Genomic DNA, 18202 nt, shown 5'->3' on the forward strand with positions numbered 1-18202 from the left:
TTTTAAGTCTAATATAAACAATTTTTAAGATTTCCTTGCAATTTCCTTGCCCAGGCTAAAATTTCCTGGCCATTTCCTCCTCAATTTTATTTCCTTGCCTTTTTCCTTGAAAAAGCCAAAATTTCCTTTTGCAGGGAAATTTCCTTGCAAGTGGAAGCCCTGTTTAATACTGCTTACGCTTGTGCTTACACAAAGTATATCAACCCCACGACAGGGATGTGAGGGGACGCTTTAGGAAATATGAGTTATGTCCTCTTAAATTCCTAAGGAGCGGACGAGAAACCGAGAAACCGGCTGGGAGAGCTTATAAATTCTATTGGCAATATAATTGTGCTATATCGACATATAGATATCAGATATGATTTGAGGCAAAGGGGTTACCAACTACATTTGAGTATGGCAAGTTCTCGTCATTTGAAAGGGACATTGTTATCAAGGTATCAACTGTTTTTCTTGCTGAAATTTTTTACATTTTTCTTGCTAACAGTTTTTACCACAAAATTGTATCAAATGCTGAAGTCATTCACTACCTTGCAACACAGTGCATGAATACTCAATGACAAAAAGATAAATGCCCTTATAGTCAAATGCCAATAATGAATTTTATTACTTCAGAGAAGCTTGATTTAAGCATTATTATAAAAGTCATTGAATGAGCTTTGAATGCACTCCAGTACAAAATGCATTTTCTCCCATTTTTATTACAGCTAAAGATAATTATATTATATGTAATTATAGAACAGATCACATTTTAAAAAGTCATACTTGTGGTAATAGAAAATCAACCTCCTACTATGCAGTCAGTTGATTTTGTAATCACTCCTATGATCTTGGCATCAATTGCACTCTTGTTTGTTCTATGACTGTTATTAATAGGATTATGTATAAAAAAGTGTGAAGTTTCTTATTATGTTATGGGCAGCACTACTTCATGAAGAGTCCCTCCAGAATATATACCATATACCAAATACATATGCCGATCACCTGCTCATCTAGTTAAGGTGGAATAAATTTTTCTTTATCTGGAAACCTGTGATAATTTTTGCCGTGCCCAGGCTAGATTTTAACAAAGGCAATTTGTAGCAATGCTATTATTCTGCTACATTTTAAATTGATTGTTCATTGAAGTACCTTTTTATGCATTAACCCACATTACCCACCTCAGAGTGGGCAATTTAACAATTATTGAATGCATTTGAACCTGATATGTGCCCTTAACTGTCTAAAAATGTAAAATCCCTACATTAGTGATATCTAAAGTAACTAGTATTTCCTTTGCTAGTAACTCCTTCTCTATTAATCTTTTTGCCTTCCTTCTGCTAGGCAACTCCACTGCTAGTAATCTTTTCACTAGTAATCTCTTTGCTGCTGATCTCTCAGCAAGTGACCCTTCTGCTAGTAATTCCACTGCTTGTAATCTTTTTCTAATAATTAATCCATTTCCTAACATTTTGATGCCAGTCTGCTGGTGATCCTTCTGCTAGCAATTCCTCTGCAATTTCTCCCTTCTCAAGAAACCCTTTGCTAATGATACCACTGCCTGTGATTCCTTTATTAACTCTCAGCATCTCACCGAAAGAGTATTATGATAGATTTGCTGAATTGTGCAAATGGAAAAAAGAATAGAATTAATTTACATCAAATTGGAACACGTACGGTTAAGGTGTAAGTAGAAGTTATATCCACATGGTAGTAAACTTATGATCCTAGATCATATGTTGGTAAATAGATTTGGTGGGTTGGTTTGTTTGGTTGGTTCACTTAGTTGGTAGGTTTGATCTGGAGAACTGCACATCCGGAACTTTCAAATAACAATTTTATGCGATATAAATGTTATATCATGCAAAAGGGATCCTCCAGTACAATCGCTGTTTTTTTAATGTTCCAACAACAAAGCTGAATTCAATATTTATTTACTCATTTGGTTTACACCCGAACCAACGAAGATTTGAAAGTTGACAATAATCATATTTCGCTAGCGATCCTTCTTGTGATCTCTCCGCTAGTGATTCTTCTCCTCGTGATCTCTCCGCTAGTGATTCTTCTCCTCGTGATCTCTCCGCTAGTGATTCTTCTCCTCGTGATCTCACCGCTAGTGATTCTCCTCGTGATCACTCCGCTAGTGATTCTTCTCCTCGTGATCTCTCCGCTAGTGATTCTTCTCCTCGTGATCTCTCCGCTAGTGATTCTTCTCCTCGTGACCTCTCTGCTAGTGATTCTTCTCCTCGTGATCTCTCCGCTAGTGATTCTTCTCCTCGTGATCTCACTGCTTGTGATTTTACTCCTCCTGATCTCTCCGCAAGTGATTCTTCTCCTCGTGATCTCACCGCTTGTGATTTTACTCCTCGTGATCTCTCCGCTAGTGATTCTTCTCCTCGTGTTCTCACCGTAGTGATTTACCCCTCGTAAACTCTCCGGTAGTTATCCTTCTCCTTGTGATCTCTCCGCTAGTGATTCTTCTTTTTCGTGATCTCTCCGCTAGTGATTCTTCTCCTCGTGATCTCTCCGCTAGTGATTCTTTTCGTGATCTCTCCGCTAGTGATTCTTTTCGTGCTCTCTCCGCTAGTGATTCTTTTTGTGATCTCACCGCTAGTGATTCTTTTCGTGATCTCTCCGCTAGTGATTCTTCTCCTCGTGATCTCTTCGCTAGTGATTCTTCTCCTCGTGATCTCTTCGCTAGTGATTCTACAAGACTCCTCGTGATCTCTCCGCTAGTGATTCTTCTCCTCGTGATCTCTCCGCTAGTGATTCTTCTCCTCGTGATCTCTCCGCTAGTGATTTTTCTAGGAAGCCTACACCTTTGCGATTCCTGAGCATTGTTCTAAACGTTAGGGTTGCTACCTACCTATACGAACAAGCGTTGGTATCGGTTGATGATAACTAAAAACGCGATGAACTATAGAAATTGATTTTTAAAGAATTAATCATAAACACTGTTTACTATTTTTACAAAAAGCCTAACACGAAACTCGATCATATTACGTATAGATACAGCCATATTCATATACTCCTGTTAACAGACTGTAAAAAAATTGATTTGAAAAGAAATTAATCCTGTGTATCACAAATATATGAATATGTACCGCCCCCCAAATATCGTTCTGGCTACGCCACTCCGTAGATACGTACTGGACCGCTGCTATATTCGGGCAGTGCTGGGGCCAGTTGTATAAAATATTAGCTAACTTTTAACTATATCGTTGAAGACAGAATTGAGCAATCAGAGTTAACTAGGATTAAACTATGCAAAATGTAGTTAAATAGTTTTATACAACCGGCCCCTGGTTGTAAAGGGTATTATTGTGAAGTTTTATATTACACTTCATTCGCTGTATACGAACATATGAAAAGTTCACTTCCAATAATTAGCGAACATTTTTAAGTTATAAATTTAACCTTTTCGAGGTGAAAGTATTCCTTATAACAGTTCTTTGTATTTCTAGGGTGAAAGACCTGTTGAAATCGGGTGTTCTTAAGGATAAGCCCGTATGGTACGATGTTGTAGTTGCATTTCCACCAATAGTTGAAGCTGATTTACTTGAGGAGCCAGGTCTGGAGAATGTTGGAAGAATAGCTCATTCTGAAGACTCACTGCGCAGGTAAATTATTGTGTGGTAACCCAACTATTTTTCTACTCTGATTTTTTTTCCAACGAATGAATGAATTGAAATTATTTTCTTCATTAGGTTTCAAAATTTTACCTGAACTCCCTAGCCCCTGCCCTGACTACGCCTTTCTGCAATAACAAAATAGGTTCAAGAAAAAGTACTGCTCTAAAATACAAATTCCGGTATCAAACGTCTTAATTCATGCATGGTTTGGAGGGTATATAATTCATTAAATAACTCAAAACTTTATGGTTTTAAGATTACGATATTTTGATAAAAGGGGTTTGTGATTTGATTTACATGTACACAATCTATACTGTGTTGGCTTTTATAATTAGCGTAAATTAATTATATGCTCTATATTTGCCTCTGGCACCGACTGACACCAACCTCATGCAAAGCGTTTCTTAGCTTGTATATATAGGGAGAATTCCCGCACCCTTCTCCTCAAGGAAGAAACCCCCAAACTGCACATAAAATAAAAACGCCTGGGAAAGTTACGCTACATATATGAGATGTAACAGTTACTGGCTAGTCCAGGTTTTTGACTGATCGTATATGGCGTTTTATGATATTTATTTATAATACAGTAATATATATACAATACAGGGTGTCCCAAAAAAGTACCCCAAGCTTTAACCCGAATTTGTTTGCGTTCATGATTTCTCGCCAAGGCCCTCGTCTTTTAGGCTTATATGTACACCCATGGTTTAAGCCTGGTTTCCATTAAATCGTAATTGTCGTGAACGAGTCTTTTTCCCGATGAGAAATAGGCCGGTTGTGAATTTGTCTTTCCGTATTCAAACCAGTCATTGCTGACTGCACACAAATAGAAATATTTTATCACATCAGCCTCCTTAACATGTTCCCGACACTTACGACTTTATGGAAACCAGGCATAAGCATGACGATCCGGGAATTCAGAGTAAATATATTGTCTGGAGTTGTTGCATGCATAAATATAACGTCCATAGCAGCTCATCGCAGAAACCAATTTTTTTGGCTCACTGCATGCGATGATTAAAATCAGCTAAGAAGCATTTTGATTGATAAAGTGGGTGAGGGGGGTCGCGCTATGACAAATCAGGAAGATTATCTTTACATCGAACATGCAGCTCAAGCTATTTGGAAACACAAAAGCGGAACGAAGTCTTAAAACCGGATTTTTTTCAAAACCAAGTCTGTATAACGTTTACTTTCCCGCATCGCTAAAAGTATTTTATTTGGACACTATACAGGCATGGAAAAGGGTCGCGTATATGAAGGTTACAACGGATTATAAAGCACAACAATGTGCTTAATCAGATTTGCTAGTTGCAACAGAATCCGTCTTACCTGTTTTTGAACGCCGTTTCTGATGAAATAGTTTTGTTGTTTTCAAACTAAATCTCTATTTGTTGTTATTATGAAATTTAACACCATATTCGGGTTAAATTTACAGTGCCAGTGTAGTTCAAATAACACCCATGCACTGAAGTTATAAAACAGCACTTCGCAAATTAATCGCTTAATTTACACCGAAATTATTAGCATTCCTTCTTTGATCGATGAAATCTACATACTGTTTGACGCAGATTACTTTGCAATCTCAATTGATATCATGTATATTGTACGTCACGTTTATGTGCATGTCTTTAAATTTTGTACTAGGCTTCTGCAGTAATTGCTCATGCTATGTTAGTTTTCCTGAGATTTTGTTCGCGCTTGAATATATATGTACTGTGTATTGTCTGTAGAGTCCAACGATTAATTAAGGTAGATCTAGATGTGTTTGGCGGGAGTTAAGTAGATAAATATATTTTCTAGACAGGCCGATCTTCGAATGACCATAAAAAAGTGCCTTATATATGTTAATACACAATATTCTTATACAATTATTCTAATTCGCACATGCATTTTTTCTGGTCTCGAAAGTCTAACAGCAATGTATAACACGGTGATGGATCAAGTCTTAGGCAGAATAAATTACGGTCTATTCTAAAATTCAATATACCGTAACTTTAGCATCAAATGTGGTATAACTGTCTAAAATAGACAAGAACACTTCTCGACGTTTCGACCTGTGGGCTTTCGTCAGGAGAGTTAGTGAAGGTCAGGAGAGTTATATTAGAACAATATATTGTAATTACAACAGTATATATTGGTTGTAAATTCCCAGACTACTACTACCGTAACATACTACATACTACATAATTGCATGGAGATGTTTCTGGGATTTCCTCCCCTATACTATAGAGATCGCTTGAAGTTTCCCGAACTCACCGAGGAGCGTACCACCGTCAGGCTACAACGTTTATATAAATGTTAGGATTGTTGACGTTGTATCTGTTGTAGCTGAAGATTGTCTAAAACTGTTCGAAACGTTGCTAAACAAAAAGATTGAACCTCTTGAAGAATCCTTACAAATGAATATTAAATGTAGCTAAAGGAGGAAAATTCAATGGTAGTTTGCTATATATTTGGCAATTGTATATACGCTGAACTCGTAAAGATTTGCATTCAGCACATGTTTTGAATTAAACGATGTAGCTAGTATTTGATTCACATGCATAATGGCTTAGGTATAACGAATCACGGTGCGCACAAATGGGAAATCCTGAGTCTCGCAAATATACCCCTGCCTCCCTCAAGAAAGACACTGTATTTGCAGCGAACTTCCATGTTGGTCTTCGTGATGAGTGAAAAAGAGGCTTAACTATGGCACATCGATAACCGCATTATACTTTTTATTCTGTCAAAATATTCCCATGCATGACTGTGGTTAGGCAACTGCCCAACTTAGACTTCTTGACATTTCAAAAAGGCTTAATGACCTATATAGGTCAGAAGAGTTGTTGTATGTCGTTAACTTATTCGACGACGCTGCTAAGCTGTTCCCTGGTCATTTTAAATATTTTTAAATAAATAATAAGTTGCTAACCACTTTTCGCATTTATTGTCATCATTTATTGCTCGTATATAGTATACTATATGATTTGGTTCTTGGGCAATTTTGAGCTGGTAGCAAAATTAAATGGAATAACAATCAACATCGTTTTCTATACATTGTTAAGATTCCTAACACTGGGACATCATCTTTTATATAATCAGTTGCATACGTTTGCAACATCCAAGTAGCCCTCTCCGCTCGCAAAGGCCACACAATGCGGAAAATACTACGTGCGTCGGCTGTAGTTTACATGTTTGGTATAAGCCCATGAACGTCGCCCCCGCATTTTGGACAGGGGTGGAGAAGTGATAAAGAACCGTGCATGCTTGCTAGGGTTTGTTTAATTTTTTTACACCAACGAAAAAGAGCGAGCGACGGATCGCCTAAATAGAAAAAAACCATGTGATTTGAATTATTTCATACCTGTTGCTTTTCGAAAAGCATCTACTCTATTCTTTCTTCTTTACGCCGCGTTAAATCGTCATGTATAATCCCGCAAAATTACATATATGGCTTGGTTTGCTATCTACGTTATTGAAAAAAATTGCCGGAAAACCCCCTAAATTATGGTGTTTATGGACAGATATTCTAGAAGTGCGCGTTGATCTACGCAGCTTCAATACTTACTTGATCACCGCGGTTACATGCATATACAAACAGGCAAAAAACCGCAGTGCGCACTCGAAAACCATAGGTATTTTTATACTATACGTGCCGGTCCACGCCTAGTGTTTGCCTGTGATAAGGGTGTAGCCTGGGAAACTAAACTTTTCAGAAATAAGTCACTGTGATTATCTGGGCTAAGCCTCGCGTCGAATTGCTTCTGCAGGCATAAGTTCATGGCTTGGTGTCTGTGCCACAGTCCCAGGCTCGTATAGTGGGCTCATGGCTGGAATAAAATCCGCGGTATCATCAGCCATATATAGAGGGCTGAGTCGAGTTGAAAGAAATCAACAGGGGGTTCTTTCTTTCTAGAAAAGAATGTTTAACAAAATGACTTGCAAGTCTTGATACAAAGTATCGTTATGTAAAAAATTGAAACATAACACCAAAGAATTTTTCAAATATGCGACAGATTATTTATTATTACACATAATCAGAGTTGGTCGCAGGTATCGACTAGTACATAATTAGCAGGGATTTGTTCTAAATTTCTAATCAGGTAATATCGCGTGTATATTTACGGAGATATTTTTCACCCTTTGCGTCTTGGATTTGAAGCATAGATATGAATGTTAACGAAAGATATGAAAACTTAACGTGATTGTGGTCATGCATTAATACTAGGCGGGTCATTGCTTAGTCATGTCAAAAAAGATTAACCTATATGGGAATATATTGATATGATCATTTATTGTTCTCGACAGAACTATAGTATAAAGGCAGCACAATTCGCCATGCACAACATGCACATAACTATTGATTATTATGTTGATACAGTTTTGTGATCATTTCAGAGACGGACCATCTCTCCAACACGCGGTTGAAGACAAGTCTTGGACGCACTACGATTTCCTGAATTCAAGAAACAGCGAAACGAACATTAAGGAAGATCTTAAATAAACTGCATGGCACTGCCGGTATGGACGTCTAACTATATATTTTCTTTGAATCATTGTTTTACTATACGAAATCTCTATATTATATATTATACCAGTCGTTGATATATTCCGTGTGACATTCATGAATTGCTTTTTGAAATGCTAGATATATACATATAAGTGCATGCATGGATATTAAACTTTGACAACAATTTTGACAACCACACTGAAGGTTGTGAACCGTCGAACAATAGTATGATCAAGTCGTTTCAATACTTTTGTTTTATGTATAAATTTGTTGAAATTGTTGTAATAGGATTGCTTCTTAAAGTTGTTGTTAAGTTGCATCCAAGGTTACAAAAGCAAGCCTGGTCCTTATTATCTTTTTACAAATTGATTAACGACTTACATGATATATAGTTTAACCAGGTTTTTCAGTGCATTGGAATTTCAGAAAGAATTCATGGTTTTACGAAATTCACTGAACGGGCGAAAGTAATTTCGTTATTGACTGTAAATGTAATTAGCGCGGATATCATATTCGTCATGATATATTTGATGTGTTGTAGTTGATTTATAAATATAGTGGACAAAAACTATAGCCATGAGACGTGTTTGTGATTGCGTGCTTTGCGAAGTAAAAATGAATGGACATCCAACATTTTCCACAAAAGTGAAGTGGTTGTTCATGGTCTTCGTGTCGATGGAATAAGTATACATCTCCCTAAATCCGTAAGAGCTAGGCTTGTTGTGAGACAGTGTCAGCTATAAACTAAATCATATTAAGAATTAAACACGAGTCGCGTGCCGTTATGGTGTAATAATATAGCGAGTTTATGCATGATGCACTAAATCTACCATGCACGTGCACGCATGCGGAGGTGAGACGAAAACAGCTGCTAGTCTCAGGAACCCAAGTTTAATTTGTTGTACATGCACATGCATGGCTCTGATTTTGTTTATTAGTAATTAAGGAGTTGCACCCAATTAAGGAGTCTGTAAATACAGTTTACGTCCGCGTCGTAGATTTGGTGCATTTACCCATGCCTGCACTAAATAATTAATGCATGATGTTGTAATTTGCATAGGAGAGATGCAAAACTAAAACTGAGAAGCTTATAGCACATCGCTATTGCTAAAAATTCATTATGGAATCGATTGACTGTTTATACGTTATAAAGATTTAATACTTTTGTGAAACAGAGATGCTCATATACTTTCATATGACTCTAACGTACAACTGTTGGAATGCTAGAAACACTGCAAGTTAAATACCAAAGTTAATTTAATCACGCTATTGGTAGTTCATTCTAACGATGTAGATGGAGGAATGTTTCCATGGGCGAGTTCAAGAGAGGCTTATTTATAACACATCGCCATTTCATTTTATACCAGAATATTCAATATAAAATTATAGTACATTCATGCAGAATTAACAACGCCATCACAAACCGTTCATGGGCAGGCTGAAAAATATATGAATACAGTGGTTCCTTAAATTCTGTAATAGCGTTCTCGTAGCCACGAACTATACTTATTTAAATCACTATTTTCTTAGCCGCTCTACTTTAGAATTTCTTCAAACTTTCAGATCTAGTAGTTTCACAGGAAAACGTTACGTTCTTGCAAACATGCAATGCAAAGAAATAAAGTGGCGTATAGGCCTATAAATTTCATATATAAATGAAATTTTCTCTCAAACCCATGCAAGTGAACCATATTTGCAGACGTTAATTCCTTTAGTACTGGAAGTACTTTAGTGCTGTGTATATAACCAATTAAACGTTAACTTATAACCACATTAACGAATTCATATTTCTCCGTGCTCGAAAGCTATACCTTTGCTATTTTTATTCGAACTATTTCTACAATGATTCATCAATATATGTTTATTTTTCCCTGCCCTACCCTCCTGCATGCTATTTGCGTACCGGTACTGTTCAAGAAACTATTTGGCATTTCCTTTTCTCGGCAGCTATATGAAATAATATATGTATATAAAGAAAAACGTAACAATGGTTCAAAAACGATGCAAAAATTCGTTGTGTTAACAGGAGCTGAATTTAGCAGAAGCGTATACTGCTCGAATGTAAAGATGAAATAAAGAGTTTTTTATTTTGTTATTTAGGTATATTGTTCTAAATTATAGAATATATAGCTAGGTATAGTAAACTTTTTTCACATTAGAAAATATGTCGATCGCGCTGTTTAGTTGAACGTTAATTGATGACCAATATTTACATGAACCTTTATTGATTAAACCACGCGACGTCTTTCTCGGAACTCTTACCGATTAACTTAACGAACGCTTCGACTGTGGTACCTACAGGCTGACCTGTATATCTGTTCTAACATCTATCGCAAAAAATTTAAAAAAAAACAACTAATCGACTCTCAGAGAATTTGGAAAATAGCATTTGACTGTGTAGATCATTCTATTTTGAAAAAACTGGCTCTTTGTGGTTGATTGATACTACATTAGACTGGTTTACATCTTATCTTTCAAACAGAATCCGGATGATTGTGTAAAATTGGTCGATCTTTGTCACCTCCTTCAGCTATTCGATGTGGTGTTCCGCAAGGCTCAAATCTTGGTCCGTTGCTTTTTTCTACATAAGTGACCTTCTAAACTGTCTAACATATTCAAATGCATCGATGTTCGCAGACGATGCGAATATTGTAGTAATTTAACAGAATCTGTTCAAAATCAATTAAATCAAGACTTGAAAAGGGTGCATAGGTGGCTGCTATAGCAAATAAATTAGCTCTTAATACGGAAAAATGAATATATGATAATATATAGGCTCCCGGCATCGCGCTTATGTAAAATGGATATTGACCCATCAATAAGATTGATTGAGCAACTCAGAAATTAATAGAGTCAATGAGATAAAAACATTAGGGATTGTCGTTGATGATCAACTTTTGTGGAAAAATCATATAGATGCAATTGTTTCCTAGATTTCTAAAGGGTGGTGTTATATAAGACGTTTAAAAGCTTATACGCCAATGAGTATACTTTGTATAATGCTATAATTTTACCCCGTTTCGACTATAGTTTTATTTGCATGGGATAATTCCTGTAATTATTTGATTGAAAAGTTACAAAGAATGCATAACAGCTAGCTAGGGCTGTAGTCATAACGGGTGAAATAAGATCAAGCGATATATTTAATGAATTAGGCTGGAAGCCGATCCTAAAACTAGTTCCGAAGCCTAAACTAATTTCATGAAAAAGAGCATAATTATTTTGGAGCGATGCTGTGGAATAATTTGCCAAATGTTGTAAAAACTGAAGGACTATATATAATTATTGGTCAGTTTAAAAAATATTCTCAATAGCCAGATATATTAATTATTCATTGTTAATTATTCGTATACATTGTAGTTATATAGTTAGGTAATTTTCATGTACATTAATTCTTTTTATATTTTGCATGCAAACGGCCACCTGAAAATCATCTTTAATGAAGGGCTACAGTTTTTAAAGAAGTTTAAAATAATAATAACGGGTAAATGTTTGTTGAGGTAAATGTTTTGTTTACCTCTGCACATTTGCATGCAGATTGTTCTCTAAGGAAGTACCTCGCCCCCTTTGAAACCACACTTTTCTTCCAATTTCCATGCTTCCCTATGCTTAATCTCATTTCTCAATTTTATGTACGAACTCGTTGTTGAGCATATAATAATGTTTTTTTAAATTCTTTTAAAAACCTGTTTCTAAAGTGGTTACTCCTTTTAGCGACGCCTTGTATAGAGAAACTAAATGATAAGGGTGAAAGTGAGAAACGTGAACAAAAACATTGCAAGCAACCGGGAGTGTATAGGATCTCATTGACTTGGATCCGGCCATGGGATTGTTTTGTTGCATCACACAAGCTTTTAGATATTTCAGCAGATTACGCACTTAATCTGATAAGATATACAAACAAAACCGCACGTGCCCACTTGGCGGTGGCGACTAAACGCCATGCATATATTTATTGCATAATTGATAACCTCTTGCATGTCTCACCTAATTACTGCCAGTTATTCAATTTCGTCGTCTGTATAGATTAAAAGAAGAAGTATACACTCCACTTCGAATAGTTTTTTTAAGTCTGTTATATGCAACAAAAAAATCAACTTGTTTATGTTTCTTTCTCCAAAGTACCAAAGGTTAGTCGACTATTATATTACATTTTATATTAATTTAAGATGAAATGTGTAGTGCTTAAAAATATGTCATTATGGCTGTTTGGGTGTAATTCGCTTTCAAGGGGCAAGCCTTTAAAAACAATTTTTGCGAGGTTGCATGATTAATTGAAGGATTTTTTCCTTAAAAGCAAAAGGTGCATGGTCTATTTACGTTATATACGTTATATATATGTATTCAAATATAGCATTCGAGTGTATTGGGTTGCGTGTGATTAAGTAACGTATTTCAAGAAAGTGTTTCTATATTATATATTGTATTGCTTAAGTCTGCGAATCCCATTTGAACACCGAATCCCATGGGCAACGTGCTTCGTTTTATTTTAGCCTTTGGGCATAAATTGTTTGTATATCCGCAAACATAGGACGGTGTCAAGTTACTTATAATAACGGTGACCGTTAAGTGTTAAGTGCTGCTTTAAAATTTTTTTGAAAATACTCTAACATGCATAAAAGCACTGCCGACCAACTTATAGGAAGTAGTTTAGTAAGACTCGATAATATTCAGAGCATTTAGTGGGAAAATACAATTTTTTTTATAATTGTTGCAAAAAGCATAAATATATCTTTCGTGACAGATCTGCAGGCATTACCCCCTTTGTTATCATTTTGAAATATTGGTTTTGTATGTTAATTGCAATTTTCCGAGATAATACGTGCGTCTGATATAATAATGTGATACATCGTTCTCGAATGAACTGCGAAATTAGCAATATATATGTGATATATGTATATTATGTATATTATGTATATGTAACCAGATGGACTTTAATTCAAATTATATCCCTTATTCTGTAAAAACGGCCGGACCGGTGTTCTTGTATTTCAGTGCAGAGAGATTACTGGTATATTAGGAGACTATAGTATAGATAAATATGCGATGGCAGTTAATAGTACGGAGATGTTTAAAAATTTTTGCCAAAATGAACGAGCTGCCAGAGCGAGTTTGTACGCTAATAACTTTACGTCATGTTGATCATTTTAGCCAAATCATTAATTGTATATATACTGAGTATAACGTTTAATATAACGTTTAATATAACTAAATCGAAATAAACAGTAATACATTTCATTACACATCAAATAACCCATTAAAAAGTACGTAAAATACCTTTTCATGTCAGTGCCAGTGGAAAGGAAAGTTTACACGAGAAAAATTTGAATTGAATTAATAATAAATAACGTCGACACGAACTGAAATAAGTCATATACTGTTTACAATTTTGATACAAAAGTTTGAATGGAAATATGTGACTTGTTGACGAATATATATAAAGGTTTGACTTGTTGGCGCGCGAAATTGTCGCTTTTATATAGTTAAAATAGTTAATGTTATTATTAAAAAAAGTAAACTTCCTAACGCGCTGCCTTTAATTCCCGCGCATATGAATGATTTCGTGTGCATGGGTCCAATTACTGCATAATTATCTACTCTAGCCACTGAAGGAAAATGCCGGTTGTTTGAAAGGCGTTTATAACGGTGGATAAGTTCAAAAATGCGTGAAAACAAAACCCACCGTTTAAGCTAAACACCTTTCGTCCAACCGGTCCCTGTTCTGCAACCTTTCACGAATTTCAAGTTCGAATTTGACACAGTATCATAATTAAGTCTTCACCTTAATCGGTACCTCGTCATCAACACCCTGCTTGTAAATTGTAAAGATCTAGAAAGCTCTCGAGGTACAATTAAGTAACTGTAACGGCTTGAAGTGGCACACCTTAACACCTTAATTGATTTTGTAAAATGTGATATTTTTTTGTCGAATTTTGACTGGGCTCTTCCCAGAATTTTTCTGTGTTCGCCGCATTAATTTGCTGATACAACCTTTTTCTTCAACTTACATGGCAGCCGAGTGCGCAGCTCCAATGCGCAATCGGCAATGAATTCATTTCTCATAAATCATGTATCTATGCATCGGCCTGATCGCAAGCTCTACCCAGGTAGGCCAGGGTACGGGGACGCTCTGAATATATAGGCTCGTCTGTATCTCAACACCGTCGTTCTCAGGGTAAAAAAGGAAAGAGATAAATGTAATTCCACAGTTTCCACTGAATACGACAGTGGCGTAACTAGAACGATAATTGGAAGGGGTAGGCGTGAATATTCAGTTCTGTCCGACGGATTTCTTTTGTAAGTGCAATAGCTTACAATAGAAATCCGTCGGGCAGGACATAATAATATATAAATATTCACCCCCCCCCCCTCAATTATCGTTCTAGTTACGCCCCTGGAATACGATATTTTTTAGGCCAATTGCTACTCTGTCTAAATAAAGCGATAAGAACCAATTTCCTAACCGCAGGTCTCCTTATCTATTTTACTTTTAGTTGCATGTAATGACTTTGCCTTTTTGTTTTAATATTAGCTTGCGGTTGAGGCATTATAGGAAAAGTGACGGAGAGCATCGATTGATGGAAGAATATCTGATTATAGTGAATTAATTGATGAAAAGACTTATTGAAGGTATGAAACTCACAACGTCCAGCTCTATACTGCACGGCCTCGTTGGTCATAAAAGAACATCGGTTAATTAGTTTTGCGTAAAAGCAATTTCTACACGAGTGCCTCCGTGATGTTTCAAATGATTCGTACTTAAAGGTGGGATACAGTCAGTAATATAAACAAACGCTTTGTTTACATTTTAAATCCGTATGCTTCCTAAAATATCAAGAACTCTTAGAATAATTGACATGCTTTTGGTTTGTTATATACTTTTAAATGGGTATGCATGAGGGAAAGTTTATGTTAAGAGATGTACGCAACATACGAAATTTTAGCCGTCAGTTTGAAACAAATAAACTACAATTGCTATGAGCAGTACCGATGCGCAGAAGCGACTGTAAACGCCCCATTACAGTTTTAGGCTTTGGCTTTTATAGAACGGCAGGCAAACCTTATTAAACAAGACGCCTGGGCAGGCGTACACTCCGGCTACGGCACAGGTGGCGTACCATATATATGCGTCCGTTGAAATAACGAGACCGGGCAGGGGTTTGTGATGCTGAGAGCAATATTGTTCTTTCTTGAGGGCAAAATTTAGCTGTTGCTACCAATATTATTTTAATAGATGAGCTATAAAACGGAGACAACAATGATACGTGACATCTGTAGAGTTTTAATGGCTTAGAGTTCCAATGTAAAATTTCCACACATTGTTAAAGCTTGTTCAGTTCGTTTATCTTCCACAAATATCAAGTTAATAAACAGGCACAGCCTGTATACAGTATATTAAAATCGAAGTTACTGTATATGATGCATACAATCTGCGCTACAATATTCACCAATGATCTAACGACTGATTGTGCCAAAATCCTACGAGTAAAACCCGACGCACTACGAGTGCTAATGCCAAGGAAAACAGTAGCAGTATTTGATGGAAAAACCAAAATTTAAATCCTTTATAATCCACGCCCATTTTGACGTGAGCCCGTGAGCCGTTCGAGGAAAAAAGCGGTTAACTCCATGAACGTAGGTCGCATTTGTGACGCCCAAAATTTCCGGCCGCTGGTGTTTTAAGACTCCGGCGTACCTATGGTAGCCGGAGTAATTAGCTTAGATCCTTTAGAATGTCCATTATTATGTGGTCAATATATATTTATATATAATTATATAGAATACAATATACAGAGTTTCGAGATTGATATCGAACGTGTATACTATACTATATATAGTAGGCACAATTTTTGTTTTTATTTATATAATCATAGTCCTTTCAAAATTCTGATCTATTTATAATATAGCAAATATATTTATAATATAACATTTATAGTACGCGCGTGCTGATTGGTCGAGAAGCGTCTTTCTATAACGATGTAGAAACACGGGAATTTTCCAATCAAACTTGACAAGCGAAGTAATATAATAAGAATTTGCAATTGAATCGAATTATAATATTTGTACAAAATCTTTTTATTGAGTTATATTATAAAAGAAATAGAAAACATTTTTCCTGTTTCTATACAGTTATGGAAAACTTGTCGGAGTTTGTAGAGAAAATACACCAGTTTTTATTAGCTTTGTAGGCTGCTATCAAACTGCTGCTATCTAGCGCTTGAAGTCGACCAAATCATTTTCATTCTAGGCTTTCCGCAATCAAAGTGTTAGGCCTATTAGTGCTTGTGGCCACATGAATGTTGAAGTTTCAACCAGAGATATAATTTCCTGGGAACTCTGAATGTACTTCATTTTTGCCGTGGTCTGGGAATAGCTTGAACGATTCCTTGGTGGCGCCGGACAACAGAGATGGAATAGCTTCTTGTTTATTTACGCACATTGTACCGTCGTCGTGTATGGAATGTAGATTCTTGTGTCCAGTTACCTGTGCTATATGTGTCGGTGGAACGCTGTGGTCTTTGCAACTTTTGTACAAAAGTTTTCCGATTTGTTTTAATTTGTTCACTCCAATGGGTTGTGATTTGAACCATCTTTTCTCCGAAGTTGAACCTTCCCAGGCAGTGCATGTGTTGACAGCTAAGTAAAATGGCGAGTCAGGAGTTGAACTTTTCTCCGGTCGATAACTTTTGTACAATTTGTAAACAAAGACTGGGTCGCGGTCTAGCCCAGCTGCTTTATCTTCGTACATTCGTGGTTTAATCATCCATTTGTTTGACGGATTATCGCCCGGTCTTGCTTTTATTTGTCTTTCTGTGGAATATTCTAAATATTCTATGCCATTGCTGTCTGTTTTTAGTTCAACATCGCCCCACTTTAGATCTCGTTGCTCTTTCCCACCTCTCAAACCGAAGTGTGAACAATTGTTAAACCACAGTGTGTTTACAAGCGCTTGTGGCGAGTGGCTTCCCATAACTTTTTCACTAAAAAGTTTGGCTACCTCTTCATTGGTAAGGGCGGATGCTTTTTGGCGTTTGTTTCCCTTTCCCTCTCTTTTAAGCTGTTTCTGTTTTAATTTTAAGGTTTCTCGAGTGTTCGCAAAATTTTGGCCCGTTAAAATAGATTCCGAATACTGAAACTTTTTTAAATACCGCTCAAGGGAAGCCAAAAATCCTCGTAGAGTGGTCGGTTCATATTCCATCCCGGTCTTTTTTCTCACAGACAAGAGGAACTTGCTCATGTAAGCATCCAATTCCGATGGTGGAATGTCTTGAATTTGTCGATCTTCGTGTTCATTTGCAAGGAATAACCTTATCTGGGAAATGTCACTTACTGTTTTTTTCTTTGTATTTTTGTTTTCTTCACTTTTCACAAATTTATTAAGGACACCGTCTTCACTTAATTGGATAAAGCGAGTAGAACTGGCCTCCTTACGAACGGAAGTCTTGGCAAAATCCATAAAATTGTAAAAACTAAATAAAACCTTTCGACACTCGTACAGCATTTATCAGAAAATTTAAAATAGAGGAACATATTTCAAAAGTTTTTACCCCCCAGGACGCGTATACCTGCTTCCTGATTGGTGGATCAAACACGATAATCGCACATTGATAACTATCATGAATAATCGCACATGTGTTGTTATCATAGATAATCGCTCCGGTTATAATAATTTGTATAGTCATACATGTGTTATCATCGCTGTTTATGCAATGGCGGATTCGGCAAAGAAAAAAAAAGTATAATATATGATAAAGTCGTTTAATAATCTAATTCTATATGGGATATATATAGCAACGCACTATATAGCTAGCTAAGTTTGACTTTTTACACAGGATTTTTGTAACATACAGCTTTGAACCACAAATTTGAATTAATCAGTCCGTGAACTTGTTAGCAATATATATAATGTAAAGATATATTAGCCATGCAGCTACTTACATCATGCATGCGAAATGCACTATTATGTTATTGCTAATAAGGCCATGTGTTCATGGCCTGTTATGTAATTATGTATGCAATCGATAAAGATGTATAGTTGTTAAAAAATTCCCGTCTATACGTATATCGCTAATAATCTTAATAGAACAAACTTGAA

General features: G+C 36.2%; 1 protein-coding gene across 1 annotated transcript in view; it reads left to right on the top strand.

Annotated features, from left to right (window-relative positions):
- Nucleotides 1-288: 288 nt before the first annotated feature.
- LOC114521038 (adhesion G protein-coupled receptor L2-like) overlaps nucleotides 289-18202 on the top strand; it is a 49949-nt gene continuing 32035 nt past the window's right edge. The window contains exons 1-3 of the mRNA XM_028541428.1: nucleotides 289-437; nucleotides 3444-3599; nucleotides 7995-8117. The gene's annotated coding sequence lies outside the window, so the exon portion shown is untranslated. The remainder of the gene's footprint in view (nucleotides 438-3443; nucleotides 3600-7994; nucleotides 8118-18202) is intronic.

Source organism: Dendronephthya gigantea, unplaced genomic scaffold (genome assembly GCF_004324835.1).
Source record: "Dendronephthya gigantea isolate DGI-Jeju-01 unplaced genomic scaffold, DenGig_1.0 000019F, whole genome shotgun sequence".
Taxonomy (NCBI): Eukaryota; Metazoa; Cnidaria; class Anthozoa; order Malacalcyonacea; family Nephtheidae; genus Dendronephthya; species Dendronephthya gigantea.